Source organism: Lissotriton vulgaris, chromosome 5 (genome assembly GCF_964263255.1).
Source record: "Lissotriton vulgaris chromosome 5, aLisVul1.2, whole genome shotgun sequence".
Taxonomy (NCBI): Eukaryota; Metazoa; Chordata; class Amphibia; order Caudata; family Salamandridae; genus Lissotriton; species Lissotriton vulgaris.
This window is the reverse complement of record NC_141693.1, coordinates 1047124143-1047143139: the sequence shown is the minus strand read 5'-3', so window position 1 is coordinate 1047143139 and position 18997 is coordinate 1047124143. Positions and strand designations below refer to the sequence as shown.

The 18997-nt window shown below is 46.7% G+C and overlaps 1 protein-coding gene across 2 annotated transcripts in view; it reads left to right on the top strand.

Moving 5' to 3' along the window:
- SEMA4G (semaphorin 4G) overlaps positions 1 to 18997 on the top strand; it is a 698845-nt gene that overhangs the window by 105413 nt on the left and 574435 nt on the right. The window lies entirely within an intron of this gene.

Here is an 18997-nt window from a genome sequence, read left to right as displayed (position 1 = left end):
GAAGGGGGTATGCTGGAATTTTAACAGGGGAAAGTGTACGAGGCCCCAGGGGTCATGCAAGTTTAGGCACGACTGTGGGGGGTGTGGACAGTCCTCGCATCCCGAGACCATGTGCAGAGCCAAAACGGTTGATAACGGAAGTAGGGGAAACGCCAAACAGGTCTGACATAGTCCGAGGGGCGCCTTTCCCTACACCAGTTGATACCATGGCAATGATTCCTTGGCTCAGTAAATACCCGGATCATGTCTCCGCTGGGGTGTTGCGAGACGGTTTTTCGTATGGTTTCCGCATCCCGGTGGGGAATTTTCAGGGTAAAGCGCATTGTAGGAACCAACTGTCGGTCCTGCAGAATACGGCGGTGGTGCAAGCGAAGATTGGGAAAGAGGTGACCCGGGGTCGGGTTGCCGGACCGTTCAACATGCCACCAGTTCCTAATTTTGTTTGTTCACCCTTGGGAGTGGTCCCTAAGAAGGACCCGGGTGAGTTTAGATTGATACATAACTTATCAGCCCCGAGAGGTCTTTCGGTGAATGATGCGATAGACCCGGAGGTGTGTTCGGTGCGGTATGCATCCTTCGATGATGCCGTCGCCATGTTGAATCGCCTGGGGCCCGGAGCGCTGATGGCCAAGTCAGACATCGAGTCAGCGTTCCGGTTGCTCCTGGTACACCCAGACGATCAGCGTCTCCTGGGCTTTATGTTTCAGGGGCGCTATTACATGGATAAATGTATGCCAATGGGCTGTTCCATATCTTGTGCTTATTTTGAGAAATTCAGTTGTTTTCTGCAATGGGCATTCACAAGAGTGACGGGGTTTCAACATGTTATGCATTATCTTGACGATTTTCTGTTCCTGGGGGCAGCCGGGGATCCAGAATGTGCACAGGCTTTAAAAGAATTCTGTGGTCTGATGAGTCAGTTTGGTGTGCCATTGGCGCCAGGTAAGACTGTGGGGCCCTCAACTTCGCTCGAGTTTCTTGGTATAGAGCTCGATTCCGAAGAAGGTTGCTTCCGGTTGCCCGAAGAAAAGGTGCGGAAATTCAGGGCCTCGCTGGAAGCATGCATTAGGGAGACTAAGGTGAGCTTGCATCAATTGCAGCAGACTGTGGGTCAGTTGAATTTCGCCCTTAGGATAATGCCAATGGCCCGCCCGTTCTCCCGCTCGATTGCACAAGCCATGGTCGGTCTTAAAGAGGGGCACCACCGCACGAGGCTCTCGGCAGAGATTCGCCAGGACATGCGCATTTGGTTGGCATTCCTGGCGGATTTCAATGGTCGGGTTGTCTGGACCAAGCCGGCTGTGTCCTCCGAGGAGTTGGGGCTGTGGACAGATTCGGCGGGGAGTATAGGCTTTGGCGCCATATTTGGTAATCACTGGTCGGCTCAAACGTGGCCGTCATGGTGGCACGAGTGTGGGCTTACAAGTAACATTGCTTTTCTCGAACTGTTCCCTATTCTGGTGGCTTTGAAAACATGGCCTGAGGGGTTTAGGGATCACTCTGTGGTGTTCTGGTCTGATAACATGACCGTGGTTGAGTGTATCAATAGTCAGGCAGCACGATGCAAATGGATGCTGAGGTTGCTCAAAGAAATTGTTTTACTATGTATGCAATTGAACGTGCTCTTTAAGGCGAGGCATGTGCCAGGGGTGCTGAATCAGGCTGCTGATGCACTTTCTCGTTTCCGTATGCAGGCCTTCTGGGGTTTTCTGCCCACAGCGGACCCGGTGGCGGCACCATTTCCCGAAGCTCTCTGGTCTCTCGGTGCCCCGAACTACAAAACCTCGTGGGAGAGAGTTTAGCACCCAGGACAAGGAAGGCATATGAAGGGGCGTTCCGTTCCTATTGGTCCTTTTTGGGTTCTGCTAGGGGGGAGCTTTGGGGCCAGGAAGAATTTGTCATAAAGTTTTTGCTGTCATTACGCAAGGCAGGCAAATCGGTGGCCACGGCCCAGAGGCATCGGGCCGCCATTTCCTTCATGGCGCGGGCTCATGGTATCCAGGACCCTACAGCGTCTTTCGTAGTGCAGAAAGCGCTGCGTGGGTGGCAACGCCTTGAGGGTCGCAGAGTAGATGAAAGGCACCCGATAGGTCTGGATAGGTTGGCCCTGTTACTGTCCGTACTCCCTGCGACATGTTCATCCCAGTCGGAAACAGTGTTATTCCGGGCCGCTTTTGCATTAGCATTCCATGGGGCTATGCGGGTAAGCGAACTGGTGGCAAAAAACAAGCGGGATACGGCGGGGGGACTGTGCCGAGAGCACATTCAAGTTAAGGGGGAGACGATGATTGTCTCGTTTGCCAGGTCCAAAACCGATCAGGGGGCGATCGGGGACAGTGTAGTAGTCCAGCGGATTCCCGGATCTCCCATGTGCCCGGTTGCATGCGTTGAGGAGTATTTGGCGCAGAGGGCGGCATCATGGGGGGGGACCTTGCTGAGGCACGCTGATGCCACCCCACTGACGAGGTTTCAGTTCCAGCGGGTGCTTGCAATGGCAATTTCGGCCGCGGGCTTGAACCCGGGCGAGTTTGGGACCCATTCCTTCCGGATAGGGGCTGCTACAGAGGCTACAGCCAGGGGTCTGAGTGTGGAAAAAGTGAAACAGTTGGGGCATTGGTCCTCGAATTGTTACAAAAGGTATGTGCGGTTGCACATGTTGTGAAGCTGATATCATGTACTCACGCTTCTTGTCTTTGTTTGGTTACAGTTTCGCAAACCTACGAGGCGGGGCGGACTGTGCAGTCGACCCGACACCTGGGAACCAGCGGTCAGAGATCACCGGCTGATGAAAGAGTGGTGTGGGTCGTGGGCCACTCATACGTGAGGCGTGCCGCGGACGTATTCAAGGCAGGTGACATGATTCACACGGCTGGGGAATACGGGTACAGGGTGACCTTCTACGGAAGGGGCGGGCTCTGTATTGACCAGTTTCAACCTTTTCTTGAGGGTTTGTTAGGGCGGACAAGGTCACCGCCAGCTATAATCATAGTGCATCTTGGGGGCAATGATTTGGTGACCACTGGTAGACGACTACTTCTCGAGGCGATACTATCCACAGTAAGTTGGTTGGCGAGAAGGGTTCCAGGGTGCACGATTGCATGGTCCCATATGATTCCACGAAAGGTGTGGCGGGGGGCTAATTCAGTGTCTGCTATAAATCATTCTGTGAAAAAGGTGAATAACAAGCTTGGTAGACTGTTCCGTACCAGTACATTGCATTCGATTCCTCATGGTTGTATCAGGGGGGACAATATGTATCTAGAGGATGGGGTCCATTTGTCCCGGGTGGGGAATTCTTTACTCATAGGAGACCTCGTAGCCTGGTTAAGGAGTTTACAGCATGACCTTTAGGTAGGAGTTTTGTGGGGTGTCCGGATAGCCGGTCAACTATCCGGCCTGTGGCGGTAAGGTCATGATCGGTGAGCAGTCATTGGAAGATCCCTAGGGGGGGGCGTCACCCATTACGGATGGGAGCGCCCGGGGGGAGGTGGCCATTGGCCCCTCAACGGGGAGGCGGTCCCTTCTAAAGGACGGGACGCCTAAAGGAAAGGGAAGGCGGTCAAGGCCCCTCCCTGGATAGGAGGGGCTACGGGCCCCTCCTGGGAATTTCCCGGGGCCAGGACATCTGCGACGGCAGATGTGGTAAGTTGTGTGGGGTGGGGAGGGGGGTCTACGCTACCTTCTAGACACCTCACACGAGTCCTCGGACGACCACGTAGATGGCGTCGAGTTAACAGGGGCCCCCGTCAAGACAAGGGAAATTGGTATGGCACATGAGGTGCAGTCCTCTGTGCGGCCGCCCCTCACAAGTGAGGGGGGAGTTCTGGTTTAGGGATCTGACACCGGTTACGACCTTGCCGTTGGCCCTTAACGTTAGGATGTACAATTTCAATTTGGAATGCATTTGTAAGGATGTTAGTATCGGCTAGGAGAACCTTTGTATTAGAAATGTGTTAAGGTTAGCCAAAACATCGTAATGTGGATATGAAATTGTACATGATATGAAACTGTTATTTTAATGTTTTAATTGTGTTTCATATTTTAATAAATACGGCCGGGAGGGTAACTCCCTCCCGCCTTCCAAAAGTTCAGAACTGTTTCCGGTTTCCCAATTCTTGGGGATTGTGTTGAGAGGGGGTGGCGGGTATCTCAGCCATATGGAAAGGGGCGACCACTCGGTCCCCCCGAACGTATGGTGGAGTACCCCGATCCCCCCGGGAAGCCATTTTGGGCGGGAGGCGCGTCTCGGCTGGTATGCCCAAAGCAGCGTAGCCGGGGCGCGCTTTTTCCCGCCCAAGAGTGGGTTGTCCTAGACACTGAAGCTGTCAGCCACGCCCCCGGAGGCGGGAGGAGGCGGGTTTACGCCCGCCCAAAGAAGAATAAAAGGAGCGATAGTCCAAGGAAGCATCCTCTTGTTCCTGTGCTCTGAAGCTGCACCTCCTCGCTGCACGTGAGCTCGAGACGGAACGAAGAGCCAATTTTGACCCACCCACCAGCCCCTGAAGACAGCAAGTTGTTTTGGAATAAAGTCATTTGACGTAGTAGTTGTTTTCTTACAGGTTGTTCTGAATAAAGTTTGTGATTCGGTTGCAATAAAGTGGATTATTCTTCGCAGTATGCTTTATTAAAGACTTGCATCAGAGTGATCAGTAATGTTTTAGAGAGTTTATACTTGATCGGCTTAAGGTATAAATGTCCTTTCTTTCTTTAGTAATTAATCTTGTCGTATTTATTGTTTGGTCGGGCGGTAAGGTCATGATCGGTGAGCAGTCATTGGAAGATCCCTAGGGGGGGGCATCACCCATTACGGATGGGAGCGCCCGGGGGGAGGTGGCCATTGGCCCCTCAACGGGGAGGCGGTCCCTTCTAAAGGACGGGACGCCTAAAGGAAAGGGAAGGCGGTCAAGGCCCTTCCCTGGATAGTAGGGGCTACGGGCCCCTCCTGGGAATTTCCCGGGGCCAGGACATCTGCGACGGCAGATGTGGTAAGTTGTGTGGGGTGGGGAGGGGGGTCTACGCTACCTTCTAGACACCTCACACGAGTCCTCGGACGACCACGTAGATGGCGTCGAGTTAACAGGGGCCCCCGTCAAGACAAGGGAAATTGGTATGGCACATGAGGTGCAGTCCTCTGTGCGGCCGCCCCTCACAAGTGAGGGGGGAGTTCTGGTTTAGGGATCTGACACCGGTTACGACCTTGCCGTTGGCCCTTAACGTTAGGATGTACAATTTCAATTTGGAATGCATTTGTAAGGATGTTAGTATCGGCTAGGAGAACCTTTGTATTAGAAATGTGTTAAGGTTAGCCAAAACATCGTAATGTGGATATGAAATTGTACATGATATGAAACTGTTATTTTAATGTTTTAATTGTGTTTCATATTTTAATAAATACGGCCGGGAGGGTAACTCCCTCCCGCCTTCCAAAAGTTCAGAACTGTTTCCGGTTTCCCAATTCTTGGGGATTGTGTTGAGAGGGGGTGGCGGGTATCTCAGCCATAGGAGGGTCACTTGGTTTAGCTACAGGACTTGTTAAACACAAACCTGTTTAAAATTGCCGCAATGGACCACAGGATACCTGCTTCTGGTTCATATCTTTCGGATGCGTAAAAAGATCTCTACACCTGCTTTCCCTGTTCTTCTCTGGATGACCAGAACAGCCCTCGATCTACATAATCACCCAATTCTCAAATGTCGACCATTTTTTTGTCCTGCCCCATTTTCTATTTTGAGAATGACTTTTAGTAAATCCTGCTGCCTCCATCTTAGGCACCGCTGTCTTCAGAAGCCTCTCATAACAGCTAGGGCCACATTTTTTTCTTGGAATGGCGGGGAGGGGAGCACCAGAGGACAGAATGCAGGCCGAGCGGTGCCTGTGATACATCTTCTTCCCAGTCCTGGAACTTGCACTTTTGAATAAACATGGACTGTGTGTGTACCTGCTCCACTTGTCTGACAGCTCAAAGACGCGCCTGGACCTGGTGTTTGGTGATGGCCGCCAGAGCAGCAGAATACGACGTGGCTAAACCATCATTCATGGGTTTATCGAACTCGCCAAATATTGTCCAGAAATAGAATCTTTCCTATTTCTCTCTTTACCTTTACAACGAATCCTGACTTCCACTTCAAAAACAACACGCTGCAGAGTCTGGGAGTCAGTTACACATTAACCCTCGGCCACAGAAGGGGAAATGGGCGTGTAGGGGCGGGGAGGGGTGGTGAGGGTGGAAGGTGGGGTTGATGTCTCCTGCCCGCTGAAAGATCCCCTGATGGAATATTTATTCTGCCGCTGGAGTTAAGGACACGTTTTGTTTGCTCGAAAGCAAAGAGCAGCGAAAGTAAAGTTTACAATGTTGCAATGCTGGCTGTATGTACGAAAACAAACCGGGAGACAGTTTCTGTGACTGTCAGTGCAACTCAGAACACTGTGAAGATGGTAATTTAATGGATAGACATGACCAAAGGTGAGGTAGTTCATAGGGTTCGCTACCGGTTACTGAGGTTTGTAAGCAGTTTACAGCTTATAGGCCCGAATCCTTGCAAGGCCAACTCAGCTTGTCATGCTCATGACTTGGCCTTCACTGCGAGGCTGATGAAAAGAAGACCATTGCTGTTTCTAGAGCTGTGCAGTCGCAAACCTGACAGCGATCGAAGTATATCAAAACTATTCAGGAAATGTAATGATACGGAATGACCCACTCTTTTTTTCAGCTAAGCAACTTCATTTTATTTTTTGAAAAGATAACACACATACTGCAAGAAATAGAAATACAAATGTATAGTAGTCAAAACACATGAAATGGGAAGATATTAATGCACACAATAAAAGTGATCAGAGTGAGATAGTGTAGTTTTGAAATCTATAAGAGACTTATAGGCCCGAGCTGCATTCGAGGGACTATGATGAGAGAGAGGGGGCCTATAACAGCCAGTATGGCCAGAGGGTAATAAGGCTATTAATACCGGCTATTAGAACATTCCACCCACTGAGGGTAGAATTTTCTAAATTAAGAAAAGGAGAAACAGAAAGACAAACTTTGGAATGCTGGAGCAGAAGGCTTATCTCCTAGCCCTGAGCGGCTATTTTGGCTTCAATGGAGCTTCCAACATTCCAATGTTCTAATAGGGGATCAAAAAACGTAGATATTGGAGAATCTCAGGGGGGTTGGAGACTTCTGTTTATATGCATATGAGGATGTAATTTGGCTGAGGCATAGATCAGGAACCTGCAAAGGTGACCAAATTAGGTAAAAGCTTAGATAACAAGTCTTTGGCCAAGGATTGCTCTAGTCTCTAGGGGACATGTCCAAAAAGTTGACATACACTAATCAGATTTTGTGAAGCATGAATTAAAAAAAAGTCTTACCAGCAGCTTTCCACCAAATGGAAGTTTTATGGCAACTGAAAGACCTGTCTTTAAGTCCAAAATGGAGAAATCTACCTCTAGTGAACTCAACTTAATTACATACCAGGATGTAGTCACTTCACAACAGTAGTGAGCCTTCTGTGAATCATCATGAAAAATCCAGTGGTCCTTAATGGAAACACACATGTATCTTCAGATTCTTCTGTGGACAGTCACTCTTTTGCTGGAGTATTTTGTCCTCAATTTTCCTGGAAACTATGATCATGTCTGGCAAAACACTGGGGAGAGGGCAGGACCTAGTGCACTGGCTGGAACATCAAATAAGCCCAGTTTGTCATTTCTAAATTCAATTTTATTTCCTTACTGTGTATTTTCTTATAGATATAAAAACATATTTACAAACTAGCCCTAGGATTTTGTTTCGAATTGGTAAGTGTCTATGCTTTTCAGATGTCTTCGTGGTGTCATAAAGCTATATCTATAAACCAATATAACATAACAGGATCCCTAAAACCACATTGATGGAATCATAGGGGCATGCTGACATCTACAGGTCCCTGGCCATGTACCCTCCTGGGTGAAAAGAGCATTCCAGTGTACGAGAACTCTCTTGAAGAGGAACATTTTCACTGCAAAAAACTTTGTCTTTAAGCATGGGAGCACAATGGTGTGGCAATATCACAGTTTCTACAGCCTCACAGCGCTTGAGGTGTGTTCTTGTTTGTTTCTGGTATGGGTTCATGATTTCGTCTCTAAAATCTTCTACTTGACAGATCACAATGCTGCTAAAATCATTTACACTTTAACAATTTGCACATAAATCACAATAATATTATTTTGATTAGATTGTATACATTGTTGTTCAGTATTTTTTGCTCTCGCATTTGTTTGTTGCCCCCCTGCTCTCCCTTATCGTCTTCTGCCACTTCCTTCTCATAGTCTTCTTCTTTCATCTGCTCTGTCTTATTTACCACATCTTGGTGGGTGCTGCACTCCCAAATACCAGGTTTCGACACCCCGCAGGGATACAAATGCAGGAATTCTGTGTGTAATATGAAGTTCAGTTCCACGATGTGACGTAGAGTTTTGCCTTCCCATTGATGTGGCTGCAGGGTCGGATTGGCCACTTAATCCATCCAGCATTTCCCCAGTGAGCTGGAGCCATTGAAGGCCAGTTTTTGACATTTGACAAGCGCTGCCTCTGTCTCCAGCTAACCAGGTTTTATGGCAGTAAGCTCAGCAGGCAAAAAGCGAGAGAGAGATTGTGAAGGGACAGGAAAGAAAGAGATAGAAAGGGAGTGACGGCTGGTTTGAAAATTTTTGAGAGAACTGCATTTTGGCCATCTCAAAATGGTGCTGATGTTGGCACAGAGAAGCACTGTCCTTCCCTACACTGTCCCTTGCTTACGCCATGGAGCAGTGACATTGGTCCTACTGATGTGATTTTCATTGCGTGGCAGCCACAGGTTTACCTTCTAGTGTTATTGGTGTGAGTAGCAGCGGTTGTATAAGTGCATCAGTAGACACAGGCTATTCAGGCATAACTTACATTGACACTAAGTGCTTAGATCGCCCGACCTAGCAGGCTTCCCTAATAGCTTCATTCAGCCTTGCACATTTTCCTCTTCATCATGTCACCAATTACAGAGTGAAAGAGCCAGATCTGGAATTAGTGTGTGATAGTCCTTTTGAGATCATCACACATTTATGAAAATGAAGATGCCAGATAAAATCCATGAATAAAATCATGTCTCTCTACATTCCCCTCAGGTACCCACTTACAAGAACAGGAAGGGCTCTTTCCGCACAGAGCGAGAAGGGTTTCACGGATGGCGGAGAGCAGAGCTGCGATTTTCTGCAGACTGGGCTTCCATCCTCTGGTTTACAACCATGAGAAGTAGTATTAAAACAGCATTTTACACAAGTGGAATTTAAATGACAAATCGTGTTAGCACAACCCCCATCTAGGGTTGGCCTATTCATTATTAATAGGCCTAGGAGTAGGTGCCCAGGTGTCCCTTGCCATGCCTTTCAGACTCGTCTTGGTATCTGTCTCCTGCCATTTTCCTTGTTAGCTGCTTGTCTGCCCCTTACTCGAAATTGCTCTTGCTTGATTGTGCTGTCTGTTTTGTCTGCCCCCTGTCTTTGTTTAACTGTTCCTTTTTGCATCCGTTGTTCCACTTAACTTCCCCTTTTTTTCATTTTTGCTCCTCTTACTGCTCCATTTTGCATCTTGGTCTCTTGTCAGCTTTTGCCCCCAACTTGCTCCACCAATCACGTTTTCCCAGCTTTTCAATCCCGCTGCACTTTACTGCTCTGTCCATCGGACTTTCCCGCACTTGCTGAGCCCATCCATCGCACCGTGCTCCTCCCGCTCTCCAAGGCCCTAGTTAATGGAGGCCACAGCGCCAAAGGCAAGCCTATCTGCACCCATCCGAGCCTGGACCGCCCAAGCACCAGGAACACTGTTCCAAATGCCTCCCCCAGCTACACTGTCAATGAACTCCACCTGCCCAACCCTGGACGCTGCCACAAATGATGCTGCAAAGCTGCACCTCAGTCACCGCAGGCAACCCTACTGAATACAAAATCCTGCCCAGGAGGAAGACTCAACATCATCCACAGAAGCACCATCAAGTATACCTCTTACTCTGACCCTGAAGTCACTTTTATGGAACACCTGCACTTCAAGCTTCAGATGGACAGTAAAACCACTCTCAAAGGCACCCTCACCTACCTGCGACCAGGACCTCGCACACACTTCAGCAATCTCCTCACCATACCCCTCGCCACGGGCACCAAAGACTTCATACTCCTAGGCAGTCTGGCTAACCCCACACAACTCAAACTCCTCAAACTTTCTCGAAAGTCTACAGAATGTTGGCCTCATTCAGTTCGCGCAAATCCACTCACACATCACCAGACACACCCTGGACTACATCTTCTCCTCCAGTGACAAGGTTAAAGACAGCCACATCACGCCACTCACATCGACGACCACTTAATCGTCCACCTCCACATAACAGTAGCACCAACCACTCCTACGGAGTCTAGCAACACTCCAAGCCTCTGTTGGATGAAAGTTACATAAACGGAATGGTTCAACGCCCTAACTAAACTACCCACGCCCCACCAATGACCACATCAATAACAGAAACAACTTCAACAACTGGATCACCACCTGCGCCAATACCCTGGCATCCGTGAAAAACACCAAACCTAAAAGACCCAACAAACAAGCTAGCTGGTACAACGCTGACCTCAGAGAATCCAAGAGAGTTTGCAGACACACTCAAGGAACCACCGTAAGAAACACCTTACAAGGCCGCACTTAGACACTATAGACACTATCACCATCAAGTAAAAGAGACCAGGAAAATGGCCCTGACCCTGAGAATCAAACCTAGCTCAACAACAGCAGGGAATTTTTATGCACTGTTAAGGAGTTCACCAACCAAACAGCTGCAACCCAAACCATTATCCCTACACAACACATCTGCAACAACCTCTCCATGAAAAAATCATCAAGATCTACAGCAACTTTGAACCCTAGCCACCCTCAGCTAACCTCATCAACCAAAAGCTACCAACTGACAGCATGAAACCCTCTATCAATTGAGAACACTGCAGCAATAATGAAGACAGTCCACTCAGGGGCTCCCATAGACCCCTGTCTCCACCATGTCTACAACATGGGAAGAGCTATGATCAGCGATGCGCTAACTTCCATCATTAACACCTCCCTCAAGACAGCCACCTTCCCAGATAGCTGGAAACACGCTGAAGTCACCACCCTCCTCAAAAAATCCTCAGCTGACCCCAAAGTACTCAGCAAATACTGACCCATCTCACTGCTCCTCTTTCCAGTGAAAGCCATCAAGAAGACCATCAACAGACAACTCTCTGATCACTTAGAATGCCACAAAATCCTGGAAGACTCCCAATCAGATTCCTAAACAACCACATCACTGAATCAGCCCTCATCGCTGCCACAGATGACATATGCACCATCCTCGATGGTGGACAGAACGCCACCCTCATCCTCCTCAACCTCTCTCACACTACACACTCAACACCAGATTACACACAGCAGGAATGAAAGGACCAGCACTGTAGTGGAGCTCCACACTTTTCAACATATACATGACTCCTCTGGCAAACATCAACTCCCATGGAATCAACAAAATGTCCTTTGTTAATGACACCCAGCTCATATGTTCCCTCTCAGATGATGCAGTCACTACCAAGACAAAATCCAAACAATGCATGACCAGCGTGGCCAATTGGATGAAAGAAACTGCATCAAGCTCAACACAGACAAAACTGAAGTACTGATTTTTGGGTATAAAAGCTCACTTTGGACACCAGCTGGTGGCCCCCAATCTTGGTCCCACACCCTTCCCAGCCGACCAAGCTAGGAACCTAGGCCTCATTCTGGACACCAACCTCACCATGAAGTCCCAGGTCAACACATTCACCTCCTGATGCTCCCACATCCTCCACATTTTACGTAAAATGTCTCTCACTGGACACCCAAGGTACCATCATACAGGCCCTAATCACAAGCAGTTTGGGCTACGGCTCCACACTTTATGCATCCAAACCCATCTTCTTCACAGACTTCAAACCATCTCAACCAGACCCAGACTCATCCTCAACCTCTCATTTCAAACCCACACCACACCACACCACTACTTAGAGAGCTCCACTGGCTCTCCATTCAGAAGCTTTGCCAGTTCAAACTTCTCACACACACATTAAAGTCACTACACAACACGGGACCTGCATACCTCAATCACCAGCTTCACTTCCACTAACACACCAGACAAGTTAGTTAAGCATCACCCTAACTCGCACACACCCTGCATCCACAGAAGCTGAACAGGAGGTTGATCATTTACTACCAAGCTGCCAAATCATGGAACGACCTCCCCCAACACATCAGGACCTCCTCCTCACTTTTTCAATTCCGCAAGAAGCTGAAGATCTGGCTATTCAATTTAGTCTTCTTGCAGGACCATCAAGACTGCCTGTATTCAGGCCCAGCCTCACCACCCCTACACTCACTTACTCAGCACCTGGATACCCGCATGGGTGACCAGCATCGCTCCACAAATCCACCTTACATTACTGAACATATTCCATATTCTGCTGCTTGTACTGAATGAAGACCGGTCAAGTTGATTGAATTTATATAACATTTGAATTTGAAGCAGGGTTGGATCCTTAATTAATATATTGTTTCAACTAGAAGCTGTATGTGGAGATCCTCTTGATTGTAAATTTAAAAATTGAAAGAAAAGATGGACAGAAGTTAACCAAGAGACACATATTGGCTAGGGTACTGAAGGCTTAGAAACAGCATTAAATGTATAGTTTTTGTTCAGAGTATGCATGATCAGCAGACTTAGCTGGAACAAAACTAATGAAGGAATTCTTGAATGTATGATAAAGGCAACAGGGAGCGGGGCAGGGGAAGGTGGTTTGAGAAGATTGGATGAGACAGATGGGGCAAATCTGATGATCAGGTGTAGTATGTGTTGTGAGGAGCTGAGACGGTCTGAATGGCCTCACTGCCTTATCCTGTCACTAACAGTCCTAAGTATTCGCCCTGTTTTTCCCCCTGAATTCATATAGGGGCATCTAAAATGGCGAGTCCAGGTTCATGGAATCAGGATTGACAGAAATGTTACATGCAAACGTGATTAGTGAATATATACATTCTGCCAGTAGAGAGGAATTCCCATACAAGCAAACTTAGTGTTATGTGTTTGCTTATGGATGTTCCTTGCTCATCATACTCACAAGAGTGTGCTGTATCACGTGCAAGAAGATTCCACTCTGTAAATGTTTTCAAATGTACTCCTGTTCCAGGTAAGAGTTAGTGTTTTCCAAAGTGTTTTTCTAAATATGGGATTGGGAATACTCCCATATTTAATAAGACTGTAGAAAAAGGAGTTTATCCAATGGTAAAATATTTCGCTGTGGGGAAAATAAGTTTAGTGCGCATTTTCCACCTGGTGGGATTTCCCATGCAAACGTTTGAGTGTTAGTATTCCTGGGTAACTGTGACTGTCATAGCTTTCATGAAATACCGTGAGTTCTTTGTGAATACCTGAAAAGTCTGAGACCAACAACAAGGGACTCGCAACATTGTTGCATTTATACATAAAAAATAACAGATGTAAGGTCTTTTCGACTCCCTCCAGCCTTAAGGAGGATCACACTACCCATCCAATTCTAAAACCATCTGCTGGAGTCTGCCTTTAGCTTCGGACAGATGCCAGGGTGGTGCTTTTGCTACCTGTACTTTTCAATGTCTTCTCTTGTCTATGTAAATGTGGGTGCCAGTCTGAGGTTGGGGGGCTCCCCCTCACTTGGATAGAGTAGGGGGCTTTATACAAGTACATGAACCAAAAGATGCCTAATACTTTACCCCAAATGCAGATGTTATAGCTTTTGCTTTTAGAACCTACTACAGAACCTGGTTTTGGAACTGGAAATGTTGGTTTTGAAAATATTTTTTGACTAACACTTCAGGAGCTAGATTAGGCGCTGTGGACCATTTTTCATACCTCTTTTAAATGCACCTCAGGGTTTTGTGCCCCCGTGCTTCAATATTCTCAAGCCCTTTTGCATCTCTTTTTACAAATAAATGTACTAGTGAAAAACCTGTAGATCACCTCTTTTGGTATTCTGCTTGCACAGAATTGTCCTTATTTGAATAAGAATCTACTTTTTAACGATGGCCGTTTATTTGATTCAGGTTGAACATTTGAAATCAACTAATCAAAGCCTAAGTTAGGATGTAAAGAAGGACTTCACTAAGTTTGTTCAGGTTGCATGTTTAAAATCAGCCAATGGTAGAGAGCGCATGCTTGGTTTGAGCTATTCAGACCAGGTGGGTTAGGCAGTGAGCATCAATCATTCATAACAGAAATAGTACATTCTGTTTTGTTTAAATTTGTTTTATTGTCGCCATAGTAGTATAGAGAAGCTTTGTATAGTCCGACTTGGCGTCAACATTCGGCCTTGCAGGATATGATGCAACATTTTTTACAGTGAAAACAAAGAATGGAATGTAATAAGACTGCCCAACCACCTGACCTCCCTCGCCATCCCCCCTCGGGTGCCGGCATATCCTATTCTCTTAATCTTTCCTATTAGCGTTAATTAACTCCTAGGTCTCCATATATATCTGTTGAGTGGAGGTCTTCTGTTAGTCTTAATAGTCTAAGGCATCGGGGCAGGTAAGCTCAGTGAATTCTGGCCATAAGAGTGTTATAAATGGGTGCCAAATCTCCTGGAAGGTATCTCCTTCTGACCTGAGTGTTTAGGAGAGGCTCTCCATCCCCAGTAGGTCCCATATCCGGTGAAGCCAGGTGAGTCTTGTCGGAGTTCTCTCAGTGCCCCATTGGACTAGTATGGCTTGGTGTGCTGCTCTATGTGCTAGGGTTATATGTCTGCCTCTTGATGTGTGTGGGTAAGTGAGTGGATTGGGGAGACCCAGAAGTATGCATGAGAGGAATCCAGGGAGCTGGGTCGCGAAATGTGTATCTATGTCAGTTGGAATTTCCTTCCAAAAGCGTGCTAATTTTAGGTAGTCCCAGAGTATGTGTGTCAGTGTTCCTGTCGGTGCATTGCACCTCCAGCATTTGTTGTCGCAGGCACGGTTGATATTGTGTAAACGGGCTGGGATCAGATACCAGTAAGAGACTATCTTCACTGCCGTTTCAGTACTAGATGTGTTGGGGGATGAACAGCTAGCCCTGTAGTGAATGTCTCTCCACTCTTTCTGGGTCAGTTCTCTTCCCAGCTCCCGCTCCAGTGCAGCTGAGCTTCAGATTTCATCTGTATTTCAGGACCCGTTAGGATTTTGTGTAAATCCGTGACTAGTTGTTTGTCTGAGGTTCTGATGTGGAGCCATTTCTTGAAGGTAGTTAAGTGTCTCTGCGCTGCTTCTCTTGTCTCTCGGTTCATCACCCAGTGTCTAATTTGTGTGTAATGAAATCTTTCTTCCTCTGGGAGCACGACAATTGTTCTCAGGGTATTAAATGGAATGGGGCCTTCCTTGTCGAATAGATGACCTATTGATCTGCACTCTGGTTTTTGCCAGACCTCAAATTCTTTGCGGTTCCGCCCCGGCGTGAAGGCTGGATTCCCAACTATAGGGGTCAAGGGAGAAAGGAACGATGTGAGGCCTCTCGTTGTTCCCACTGAGTCCCAGACCCTAAGCGTAGGGAAAGTGATTGCCGATAGATAGAGGTTGGGTGTGCGTCTACTCTTTTCTAAGAAAGGGATCATCCACAGTGGGGAGCCCACCAGCACCCTGCCCATGAATAGCCATGTTTTCTCCAACTCTGAGCGGGACCCTTCCACCATAAATCTAAGTTGGGCCAATTTGAAATAGTTTGGTACGGAGGGTTCTCCTAGGCCTCCCTCTCCTGGGTCTTGTATGCTTAGCTCTATTCGCATGGGGGGCCTTTTGTTTGCCTATACAAAAGAGTGAAAGGTACTCTGTAAGTCTTGAAGTACTCCCGATGGGGGCCAAAGATATAAGGTCAGAAACACATACAATATTCTCCGCAGAGCCATAATTTTTAGGGCCGCATTCCGTCCTAGCCATGACAGCGCATATGGGAGCCACCGGGCTAAATCTGCTTTTGTTTTACCCACTAGATCTTTGTAATTAATCGTTGTGCTTTCCTGAATGGTCAGAGCTAAGCGAATCCCTAGGTAGGTGATGGTAGATTGCCAATTGGTTGAGTATTATTGCGTGAGATATTCCTGCTTATCGGGGGCGACTGTCAAGTTCAGCGCCTGCGATTACGATATGTTATTGTGGAAGCCAGAGACTAATCCGAAGTGTTTAACCTGTGTTAAAAATCTCGGGAGTGACAATCATGGATCATCTAGGAAGGCAATGACGTTGTCCGCATATAGCGTAATGCAATGGTTCTCGGCTCCAAAGCAGATGCCTTGCACGTCTGGGTTGTCTCTCAATCGTTGGGCAAATGGCTCCATGTATAATGCTAAGAGCAATGTGCCATGCCTAATCGGAAAGTTCTCTGAGGTTTTGCCATTTACCCGTACTGACACTCTTGATTGCTCGTATCCGCTCAATACCCAAGCGCAAAATTTGTACCCAAACCCAAAGTACCTCAGCACCGCTGCTACGTACAGCCAAGCCACTCTATCGAAAGCCTCCATGGCATCAATCGAAAAGAACATCATTTCTCATTGTGAATGGGGTGCATTATCTATTGAATGGAGAAGGCGTTTAGTATTGTCTGAGCATTGCCTGTTGGGGTAAAATCATCACTAGTCAGGGGCGATCAGACTGGGCATGAGTGGGGCCAGTCGAGCTGCTAATATCCCAGTGAATAATTTTGCATTGACATTCAATAGTGAGATGGCTCGGTAAGACCCGCTGGCTGTCCCATCCGTTCCTGGCTCTGCTATGGCAGTGATGGAGGCCTGAAGCAACGATGGCGGAAGTGTGCCAATGCTCGTGGATGCATTAAATACTTTGGTGAGCAGAGGGGCTAATATTGTACAATATGTTTTGTAGAACAAGGCAGAGAAGCCGTCCGGGCCCAGTGACCTGTTGAGATTAAGTCTCGATATTGCAGTTATGACCTCTTTTATTTTAATAGGGTGATCTAGTGTGGATGCTTGTTCATCTGTTAATTTGGTTGCTGTAGTTTCTTCTAAATAAGATGTGATTAGATTATTGGGATGTCTTGTGCCATGTATAGATCTTTATAGAAGGTTCCAAATCAAGCTGCTTTCGCGTCCTCCCTAGTTTTTATTTCCCGTCTCGGTTCTTAACCCTTCCACTGTGTTGGCTTGGCATTGCCCCGTGACTTTGGTAGATAGCAGTCTTCCACATTTGTTACCCTCTAGGTAAGCCTGCTTGAGACGCAGAATTGAGTATTTAGTGTGGTCTAAGTCCAATCCAGCTAATTGCTTCCTTGCTATCTCCAATTGCCTCCAGACCCACTGGGCCCCAGTGCGTGGTGGATACGTTCAAGCTCTCATACCTGTGTCTGGAGCTCCATGCATTTCTCTCATCTGGCCTTATTTTCAGCAGCAGAGATAGCTATCAGGACTCCTCCTTTAAATACGGCCTTCAGAGTATCCCATACCATTGCTGGGGATGTCTCGGGCGGTCATGGGTACACTTGTTTTTAGAAAGGAAGAGATCTTAAACAATTCACAGAAAGAAATATATTTTCACAAAACAGGAATACTGAGCTGTAAGTGCTTCTGTGTTTGATTGTAACTGAGTAATGGATTAGAAAATGTCTAATGCATAGGATATTCAATAATTATCACATAATTTAGTTTGATAATAGATACCTGAAGGCTCACTGAATTGATAAAGTCAATTGTAAAAGTAAGACATAAAGCAATAGGGGGTGTGCCAGGTGATGAAGTCAAGGTAGACGTAGTAGTTTCTCAAAAACCTTTATTTATGTTCTTTATTTTCATGTCCTAGTTCGCTATGATGACCGACCATGTACTGGTAGCTCAAGACTTATCAAGGTACTCCTTGGACGCAATGACGTTATGAGGCATTATTCCTCGTTTGATGCTTTGGATGACGACTTTCTGAGGCATAACTCCGCACTTTGGATCTAATATATTATTATTTGTTCCTATACGAACTGCGATTGTTTATATTGCTTCATTAGCCCTGACAAAGTTCCCACGTTTGGGAATGAAACTTGTTGGCTGAGCTGTTTTGTTGTAATAAGAAATTACACATGAAAATAAAGAACATAAATAAAGGTTTTTGAAAAACTACTACGTCTACCTTGACTAAATCATCTGGCGCACCCCGTATTGCTTTATGGATTAAGGATCTAGAGAACAGGGGCATCGTACAACGTCGGATGCCGGAGTGTGCGCAGGACAGTTTATGGAAAACTAAACTAGTGTGAGGTGCAGATTGGATAAGTCTGCCATTGGGTTCTGTTCTTTTTGCAAAAGTGAGACATGACCTTGTTTGCAATAATGGTAAAATATGTTTGTTGATGAATGTATTGATTTTATGTGTAGTCTATTGTATGTGATATCCATCAATGTTGCTGATATGTGCATATGCTTTTGGACCCACACGGTTGTTCTTGTGGCATATATTTATTGCCAAAAAAAAAATTCTAATTAAAAAATGCTGAAAATTGAGTGACCGAAATGACATTAATCCCTGCATAATGTTCCAAACCAAAACTGCTTGTTATTATGCAGTTAATGGTGGTGTAGTGTAAAGATTTAGGGTTCGTGAGCACACCCTACTCATGCTCCTCTGCAGTTCATTTCTAAGCCTCCCAACTTACCTTATATATGGACTTTTATGGATTTATATGAAAGCGATAGCACAATACTAATGGATATCCAATATTTCAATCATTAAAGCTTATTTTTATGGAAGGACCATTGCCGCTCACAGCACTAATGGAATGTCCTTGAATTCATCTTTCCGGGACACGGTCCCTGCTTTGAAAACCATTTCCACTGCATCTAATTTCTGTTTGCCACATAGCTAATAAGCAGTTCTCAATCCTAATGCATTCTCATTAGAGAACTGTTGACACACCACAACCTCCATCAGTGGGTGACGTTGCA